The following is a 9,947-nucleotide window of genomic DNA, read 5'->3' as shown; positions in this document are numbered from 1 at the left end:
GCAGACGACGTTGATGGCATTTCATCGTCTCGGCCATGACTAGTGGCAGCAGCTTCAGCACGAGGTGGAAGTGGATCTTGATCTTTCCCTATTTTTTTAACCTCCACATTTTTGTTCTCCATATTTTAATGCGCACAACTAAAAGCCACCACAGGTATACAATGTAGATGGATGGATAGTATAGTATTATATTACTTATGGACGACGACTGACGACACAGAGGTAGGTACAGCCGTGGCCTACCGTACTGCTATATATATATATAATATACTGTATAATATAATAACGGACCTGGTGGACACTGTCAGCAGACTGCTAAACTAGTATGAAGGAAAAAAAAGCCACCACAGGTATACAATGTAGATGGATGGATAGTATAGTATTATATTACTTATGGAGGACGAGAGACGACACAGAGGTAGGTACAGCCGTGGCCTACCATACTGCTATATATATATATAATATACTGTATAATAATAACGGACCTGGTGGACACTGTCAGCAGACTGCTAAACTAGTATGAAGAAAAAAAAAGCCACCACAGGTATACAATGTAGATGGATGGATAGTATAGTATTATATTACTTATGGACGACGACTGACGACACAGAGGTAGGTACAGCCGTGGCCTACCGTACTGCTATATATATATATAATATACTGTATAATAATAACGGACCTGGTGGACACTGTCAGCAGACTGCTAAACTAGTATGAAGAAAAAAAAATCCAACACAGGTATACAATGTAGATGGATGGATAGTATAGTATTATATTACTTATGGACGACGACTGACGACACAGAGGTAGGTACAGCCGTGGCCTACCGTACTGCTATATATATATAATATACTGTATAATATAATAACGGACCTGGTGGACACTGTCAGCAGACTGCTAAACAAGTATGAAGGAAAAAAAAGCCACCACAGGTATACAATGTAGATGGATGGATAGTATAGTATTACATTACTTATGGACAACGACTGACGATACAGAGTTAGGTATAGCCGTGGCCTACCGTACTGATATATATATATAATATACTGTATAATATAATAACGGACCTGGTGGACACAGTCAGCAGACTGCTAAACTAGTATGAAGAAAAAAAAAGCCACCACAGGTATACAATGTAGATGGATGGATAGTATAGTATTATATTACTTATGGACGACGACTGACGACACAGAGGTAGGTACAGCCGTGGCCTACCGTACTGCTATATATATATAATATACTGTATAATATAATAACGGACCTGGTGGACACTGTCAGCAGACTGCTAAACTAGTATGAAGAAAAAAAAAGCCACCACAGGTATACAATGTAGATGGATGGATAGTATAGTATTATATTACTTATGGAGGACGAGTGACGACACAGAGGTAGGTACAGCCGTGGCCTACCGTACTGCTATATATATATATAATATACTGTATAATAATAACGGACCTGGTGGACACTGTCAGCAGACTGCTAAACTAGTATGAAGAAAAAAAAAGCCACCACAGGAGTGTTTTTCAGGCAGACAAACATATACTGGACTGGTGGTCACTGTCAGCAAAACTGTGCACTGTACTCCTGCTATAACTGCTCCCCAGTCCCCACAATTAGGCAGTGTGAGCAGTGCACTCAGCACAGATATATCGTGCAGCAGTGCAGCACACTGAGCACAGATATGGTGGAGCGTTTTTTTCAGGCAGAGAAACAACGGATTAAACTCACTGGTGGTATTATAATCAAAACCCTGCACTGTACTCCCTAACAGCTGCTCCCCGTCCCCAATCCTCCCCACAATTATAACTAAGTCACTCTTTTCTACTATAACGGAGAGGACGCCAGCCACGTCCTCTCCCTATAAATCTCAATGCACGTGTGAAAATGGCGGCGACGCGCGGCTGCTTATATAGAATCCGAGTCTCGCGAGAATCCGACAGCGGGATGATGACGTTCGGGCGCGCTCGGTTTAACCGAGCCACACGGGAGAATCCGAGCACGGCTCGGACCCGTGTAAAAAGGCTGAAGTTCGGGGGGGTTCGGTTTCCGAGAAACCGAACCCGCTCATCACTAGTAAATAGGGGGAATCTGCCTGCCGCAATGTGTAAAAAGGGGGAATCTGCCTGCCGCTATGTGTAAAAATGGGGAATCTGCCTGCCGCTATGTGTAAAAATGGGGAATCTGCCTGCCGCTATGTGTAAAAATGGGGAATCTGCCTGCCGCAATGTGTAAAAAGGGGGAATCTGCCTGCCGTAATGTGTAAAAAGGGGGACGCTGTCTGCCGTAATGTGTAAGAAGGGCACGCTGTCTGCCGTAATGTGTAAAAAGTGTACGCTGTCTGCCGTTATGTGTAAAAAGTGTACGCTGTCTGCCGTAATCTGTAAAAGGGGACGCTGTCTGCCGTAATGTGTAAAAAGGGGGACGCTGTCTGCCGTTATGTGTAAAAAGTGTACGCTGTCTGCCGCTATGTTTAACAAGGGCACGCTGTCTGCCGTTATGTGTAAAAAGTGTACGCTGTCTGCCGCTATGTGTAACAAGGGCACGCTGTCTGCCGTTATGTGTAAAAAGGGGACGCTGTCTGCCGTTATGTGTAAAAAGTGCACGCTGTCTGCCGTAATGTGTAAAAAGGGGTACGCTGTCTGCCGTAATGTGTAAAAAGGGGACGCTGTCGGCTGTAATGTGTAAAAAGAGGAATCTGTCCGCTGTAAGGTGTAAAAGGGTCTCTACCTGGTGTAGTGGTGCCATTGTGCGGCGTAATTTGAATAATGGAGACTACTGTGCACCGTTTTATGAATTGGTATTATTTTGTGGCCACACCCCTTCCCCACGAAGCCACGCCACTATGTATTTTTGCGCGCGCATAGGCCGCGCACTGCCCCTGTTTTGCATGCAGGGGTGGGGCTCCGATGCCGTTTCTTGCACACAGTGCTAAAATGTCTAGTTACGGCACTGTTGCTAGGTATCCATTTCTCTGGCCCTGAGCAGGTCCCCCTTACCAGATCCTCTCCAGGGGTGAGGGGGTGGACTTGGATGGGATGGGGGGGGGGGGGCAAAGCATTTTGTTGCACCTGGGCCCACCGCTCGCTAGTTCCGCCACTGGCTTGACCACACCCTCGCCGTTGACTGCCGCAACCACTTAGCCCCACAAGACACTCTTCTTGCGAGTTGTCACCTTTGCGGACTCACGGCCAAACAGCTGCCGATGATGACGCATCAGCTCACGCACCAAAGCCACATTCTCAGCATAACTAAACTTGACATTGCGGCCAGTCTTAGTAGTGGTGCGTGGCTGCGGAGCTACATCACTGTCACTGTCGCTAGAGGCTGCAGCAGCAACCTCACCCACCTCCTCCACCTCAATAACCTCCTCCACCTCACGCACCACCTCCACCTCACTCACCTCCTCCCTCTCACTCCCCCCTCCACCTCACTGACCTCCTCAGTTAACACTGAGAAAATAAAAATAAACACACTCCTCCACTACCACTACACACCACACACCAACCACACACACACACACACACACACACACACACAAACAATGACAATAGACTTAAACTAAAAATGACAACCACAAAAAAAATAGGCAAATTCCAAACAAACTACACAACAAGAATGTCAAGACTACTTTCAAACACAATACAGCACTCAGAAATCACTAAATTACACCAAAACCACTAAACAATTCTCCAACACCACAGACCACAACCTTTCACCTCTCCACTAGCTAAACCCACGAGGTTCGGACGGTTTGGGGTATATTTATACGATGCCGCACAGACACTCCTCCATCTGAAACATGACCAATCACGTTTGAGTGACAAAACTGAAAGTAAAAGTGGAAATGCGGCCGCAAAAACACAAAAAACACTGCTGCGAATGCAAACTACAAATCCGTAAAAAAAAAAAAAAAACATCTTCGGCCGCAAAACAATACTTCGGCCTAAAAATTATGGCTAAAAATACAGATCACATCGACATCGAGAAAAACGAAAAACTAGAACTCGGAAGCTTAGTAAATTCCCAAAAATGGATTCAAAAAGTTGCAAAAAATATGAAAGATAACAATCGAGATCTAACTCCCACCAAATCGCCTGAAACATGAATCTTAGTAAATAAACCCCCTGGTTCCTAGATGACAATGTTGCAAAGAAAATATAAATAAGACAGCTACTTATGTAAATCGCAGAGCGAGTATTTGTAACAAAGATCCTAGTATGCTTATATAGGGCCTGAACGTGAGGCGGATAGAACTGCGTCTGTGCCTGCTGTTTTTGCAGATCGCACATCTGCAACTTTTTGCAAATGCGACTGTGTCTCCAAATGCATCCGTGTGTCCAAATGTGCAAGGACTGAGACCCCTCCATCAGCGCCCATAAAGTATATGCTGAAATACTACTTAGTACATCTATAGACGCCCCCTGCAGTTGCACAAGCCTTAAGTCAGGTGCAGTTTCTCTGTCCGAGTATGGCCTCTTATGAGAGCGAATGGGCATCTCTGTACATAGCTGCTTTCAGCGATCTGCCCGTGACACTCCCATAACACAAGATGAACCATCTTTGTGCGTGCGCTAAACCACCTGTTTCCTGCTCAGCCCCAATACATTCTCAAAACATTAGACAGTGCATCTCCCATGTGCCTCAACTGCAGCTAGCTTTGTCTCTGGGCTCAATTAAATTAACTCACCTCCGCACCAGGGACATGCAGTCAGGGAAGGCAGAGCCTCACCTGTCAAACACCCTGTCATACTCCATAGTTTTGACAATAAAAATTATTAGAATAATACAAAGAAGATATTTAAAACTTATAAGCACCTTCTTTGTATTAAAGTAATCATTTGTATTGTTAAAACGCTCCAGATCTGCAGAGCTCTCTGGAATTGCAGGAAGAAAGAAGAAGTGAGGCAGCAACAGCTCTGCCTCACTTCTCATAGTTGGGGACTGCCGCAGCATTGCCTGTAGAGTGAGGCGGGGCTACGCAGCTGCCAATAATACCACTGGAAAAAGAGCCAAGTGAGGCATGCCTCACAGTGGCTTCAGCTATGAATGGAGCCCCTGGATATGTCATGTGACCATCCAGGAAGACGCAGCAGCTCCGTTAACAACAAAGTGGATGAGGATGAGGATATCGTAAGCAGTGCACATACCTTCCCCCGCACAGGATAAGAAGCTGTCTCCTACGGCGCTGCGGGTCCCCGCATACCAGGAGGAGATTACAGCAACCAAAGGAAGCCTGGCTATATCCTGGGGGAGAGGTGCTCAGAACCGAGACTCCTATCCACCGCCAGACGCCGGTCAGCTGTCCTCCCTGGACCCGCCACCGTTTCTCTTTAGTCCCCTCCTCCGCCTTTGTTTGGGGCTCCAGAGATGGAAGATAAAACAGTGGGCGAGTGACAGAAGAGAACACTGGCACTGCGCGCAAAAGATGGGGGGAAAGGAGACCAGCAGGCACAGCACCTGGCTGATGTGGGGCAATACTCTGTGCATATGTGCATACATCTCATTCAGTGAGTACAGTGCCTTTTTTTCTTATCTATCTATATATATATATAGAGAGAGAGAGAGAGAGAGAGAGAGAGAGGGAGCTATATATATATATATATATATATATGTATATACAGTAGATAGATAGATAGATAGATAGATATAGATATATTGTGTCGAAGGCTAAAAATATTGCAGTACACACATCACGTACAAACTACACACAGATGACCTCCGTGCGTGTACTTGCTCTGCCGTGCGTGCGCATATTCGCAATTTGCGTATGGTCGCTCCCGCTGTCCTGCGCATTAGCGCGTGGTATGAGTATTTACGGTAGAATTTGTGAACGCATGGAAAAGCCATCAAATCACATTACATATTTAATCCAAATAGTGCACAATGTACACATAGTCTCCCTGCACCACACCAGCAAGTTACAACAGTTTAAATGGAATCAGAACAAAGTGATTCACCTTTACAAGATAGGAGGAGACAGAACAAGGTTATAAGGTGGTGTTTGGTATCCAGCTGTAGGGTATTTTAAGGGTAATATTCCGGTGTTGGTTTGCAGAAGATCGCACGTTCCTGCGAATAGTTATGTGCAGGCGCAGAATATAGATATAAACTGTATTTACTGTACATTAGGTATGCGGCGGGAACCCAGAGGAAACCACCCACAAGTGCATCTTGAACAGACATTGCCCATCTATATTCAAACCAACCTATGACCTCTCCTGTACTGTAAATGACCATCCCTGTGTCCAATGGACAAAGAGATTACAGTATCCATTGTGTTAAGTTTTGGAAGATTGTATAAAAGGAGCCAGTTGCAGGCCTGGTCACACAAGACTCTAAAAGTTATCTGTCTAGATGTCCGAGGACCAGACTGGGTAGCGCGGCGAAATCCAAACAAGTATGTACCATTGACTGTAGCCATTATTCTTTTGTATTGTATTGCTTTGTTATTGTAACCCCCTTTCAGTAATAATATGTTGTGGTGTCGGAACCCGGCAGTTTAAATACAATCTGGTGTCGTGTTTTCCTTTCTCTGCTAAGGTTTAAAGTGTATTACTATTGCATGCATAGCTGTTAAGGATTCACGGTGTATCTTTGGGTGTGTACGCGCTGCGTGTACTTTGTACAGCCAGCGCGGCGTTTGTACGCAAAGTCCGTACACGGTATGGGACTCTGTACGCTAATGGTGTAATAAGTACGTAGGTTGTGGATTAAGCATAGCGGCCGCAGCGGCTTCATTTAAAGTGTATGAAATGTCTTTTTAAAGTGATGCTTTTAGTCCTGTATATAAATCAACATTTACAATCGTGTGACACTCAATCGGGCAAAAACCTTTGCATCATGTCATTTATGCAATGAGTGCCACCCAATCTACTAGAAAAGGAGGGGCAAGGTAGCCACCACCAGTAGATCACTGTAATGTACAGGTCATGAGGTGATAGTGCTCCTATTATTTTTTATTCTCAGAGACTTTCTCTTAAATAAGCAGGACACCACTATCTAAAAACACTGACCACAAATGCATTTCATTGTTTGGTGGCAAATCTTTAATTTGGACTCTTTTACTTATGATCTAGATCATCTTCACACATCTTTTGTAATTTTCTCCTATTTGCGAGTTTTTGCTTTTTTGCATATAATAAAGTCATTATACATTATCCTCTTGTTAGTGCATTTGGGTTACTCAGGGCCTAATTCAGACCTGATCGCAGCAGCAAATTTGTTCTGTAATGGGCAAAACCATGGCCCTCATTCCGAGTTGTTCGCTCGCTAGCCGCTTTTCGCAGCAATGCACACGCTAAGCCGCCGCCCTCTGGGAGTGAATCTTAGCTTAGCTAAATTGCGAACGATGTATTCGTAATATTGCGAAATTATTTTACTTTGCAGTTTCTGAGTAACTCGAGACTTACTCTTCCAGTGCGATCAGTTCAGTGCTTGTCGTTCCTGGTTTGACGTCACAAACACACCCAGCGTTCGCCCAGACACTCCCCCGTTTCTCCAGCCACTCCCGCGTTTTTCCCAGAAACGGCAGCGTTTTTTCACACACTCCCATAAAACGGCCAGTTTCCGCCCAGAAACACCCACTTCCTGTCAATCACACAACGATCACCAGAACGAAGAAAAAGCCTCGTAATGCCGTGAGTAAAATACCAAACTTCTTAGCAAATTTTTTTGGCGCAGCCGCAGTGCGAACATTGCGCATGCGCAGTTTGCGGAAAATCGCTGCGATGCGATGAAAAATAACGAGCGAACAACTCGGAATGAGAGCCCATGTGCACTGCAGGTGGGGCAGATGTAACAGAGAGTTAGATTTGGGTGGGTTATATTGTTTCTGTGCATATTAAATACTGGCTGCTTTATTTTTACACTGCAATTTAGATTTCAGTTTGAACACACCCCACCCAAATCTAACTCTCTCTGCACATGTTACATCTGCCCCACCTGCAGTGCAACATGGTTTTGCCCATTACAGAACAAATGTGCTGCTGCGATCAGGTCTGAATTAGGCCCTCAATCCCTTAGTTCTTTTTTTCAGACATGTTGTAATTGTGGGCCAATAGTCCATCTCAGGCACAAGTTATTGTAATACCCCACAATGTGAAGTATTACAGTATGTCTGACATTGTGCATCACACTACAGTGCAGGTGTATGTCATTATATAACTGAAAGACCGCAGCCCCAGCAACTGCTCAAGAGCTCAGGAGCAGGTCACATGACCAGTCAGGTGGTGAGGCCAGTGACAGTTGGGAGAGGTAGTTGATGGAGAGCTCGCTGAGGGGACAGAGAGAGGTGTGCTGGTGGTGCGTACTCGGTGCGGCATTAACAGCTGTGGTAACCGCTCCGTACCTGCATCTGATGACAAAGTTAAGCTGAATTACCCCGAACAGACTCCGGTGTGTCCCGCTGAGCTTGGAGAGTGAGTCCAGTGTGGAGATCCTTATCCGCGCTCCAGAGAAGATGTCATCAATGACGCTGATGACGGGGGCGGTAGCGGATCCCTCCCTCTGACTGCCTGCTGTAAGATACTTCTAGCGGGAACGCCTTCAGGAAAGTGTCTTGGAGGTGACTGACATTCATAGATGGAGACTCTGCCCGACAGTGAGTAAGTGTGTGAACACACAGGGAGGATCGGGAGGTGGCCCCAGACAGTCCATATAAGGCAATCAGAGGGCGCACAGAGACAGCTATAGTAGGGCTGTATGTCCCTGAAGGGATTCTCACATCCAACTGAACAATATTAATCTAAAATAGCCTATTTCAACCTACACTGACTGCCCAGAGCAAGAGAAGCTATTTTAGACCGGACACAGTATCACCTCACTTTGGCATGTAGGTAGAGCCAATTGCTGCAGCATAGTGCCACTGTCCTAAAGTCATGAAGACCCTGATATTACAGCAGCATAGAGAATACAGAGACTTAAAGTATTAGCTGAGACCTCATAATTATTACACAGTTTACCTCTAGCTATTGCATTGCACTAATACGTTGAGGACACTGCAGGTGAACTACAAAAACCTAAGCTGGGTTTAAGTGAGCCCTGTCCAGCGCACAGTCAGTAAACAGCCAGGCAGGACCAGGTACCTATCTTATTCAGAGGGATACAGAGTTCAGCTCGAGACAATCATTAAGGACCAATATATTAAGCCTGCTTCACCTTCACAGAGATTTATCAGCACCAATTAACTCTTTCTGCAGTTAAGGGAATACTTTCAACTTATTTACAAAGAACTCGTATGGAAAGGATACAAGCAGGATTGTTCTTGGCTAAAGGCAGGGAGTACATATAAACGCTATACTTCAAAGATTCCTATTAGGCGCCATAAACTTCATGTGCACCAACGTGGTAGTAAACTAATAACCTGCGCAGTATAAACTAAAGGGGAAAAGAACATTGATTTGTGTCACTTTAATATAGTTCTTGTCAGTGCATGCATGACACTCTATTGCTACTTTGGTTATTGAGGAATTCACTGTCCTAACCTTCTTGTATGTGGTACTAGCGGTATGCATAAATGTTCAGAGTTAAGATTTCTAATCCGCTTAAGAAGGAAGACCCAGAGACAACAGGTTCCGGCCTAATCAAACATTCTGTTTATTGTGTAGGCAATTGTTCCTGTGTATTGTGAAAAGCAAACCAATTTGTGAAATTGACATTTGTTGTAATACTTGTTGAAAGAGAAGGGCATCTTTGAACCATATTAATAAATAAATTGAGTTGTTGACGAAAACCAGTGACTGTTTATCCTGAGTAAATTGACAATACTCAGCTCTCTGCGAAGACAAGAGAAGACCTCCAAGTACAAGGTAGGATCCTTAGGGTATATGGTTCACTAATTCCTACATTCACAGAGAGTTTCCATAACTCATCACCCGAGGGGTTCACATTATACCCTCCATTTCTTGTGTCTGTTTCTGCTGTATGCCTACCCAGCCATTAACCTCATC

General features: G+C 44.8%; 1 long non-coding RNA gene across 1 annotated transcript; it reads left to right on the top strand.

Moving 5' to 3' along the window:
• Window positions 1-8,218: 8,218 nt before the first annotated feature.
• LOC134935069 (uncharacterized) lies at window positions 8,219-9,730 on the top strand. Its single transcript, XR_010179874.1, has 2 exons — window positions 8,219-8,603; window positions 9,606-9,730. It is a non-coding gene; the product is annotated as an uncharacterized LOC134935069 (long non-coding RNA).
• Window positions 9,731-9,947: the final 217 nt, after the last annotated feature.

Source organism: Pseudophryne corroboree, chromosome 6 (assembly GCF_028390025.1).
Source record: "Pseudophryne corroboree isolate aPseCor3 chromosome 6, aPseCor3.hap2, whole genome shotgun sequence".
Lineage (NCBI taxonomy): Eukaryota > Metazoa > Chordata > Amphibia > Anura > Myobatrachidae > Pseudophryne > Pseudophryne corroboree.
Note: the sequence above shows the minus strand (reverse complement) of the source record. Positions and strands in the feature narration are given on the sequence as shown.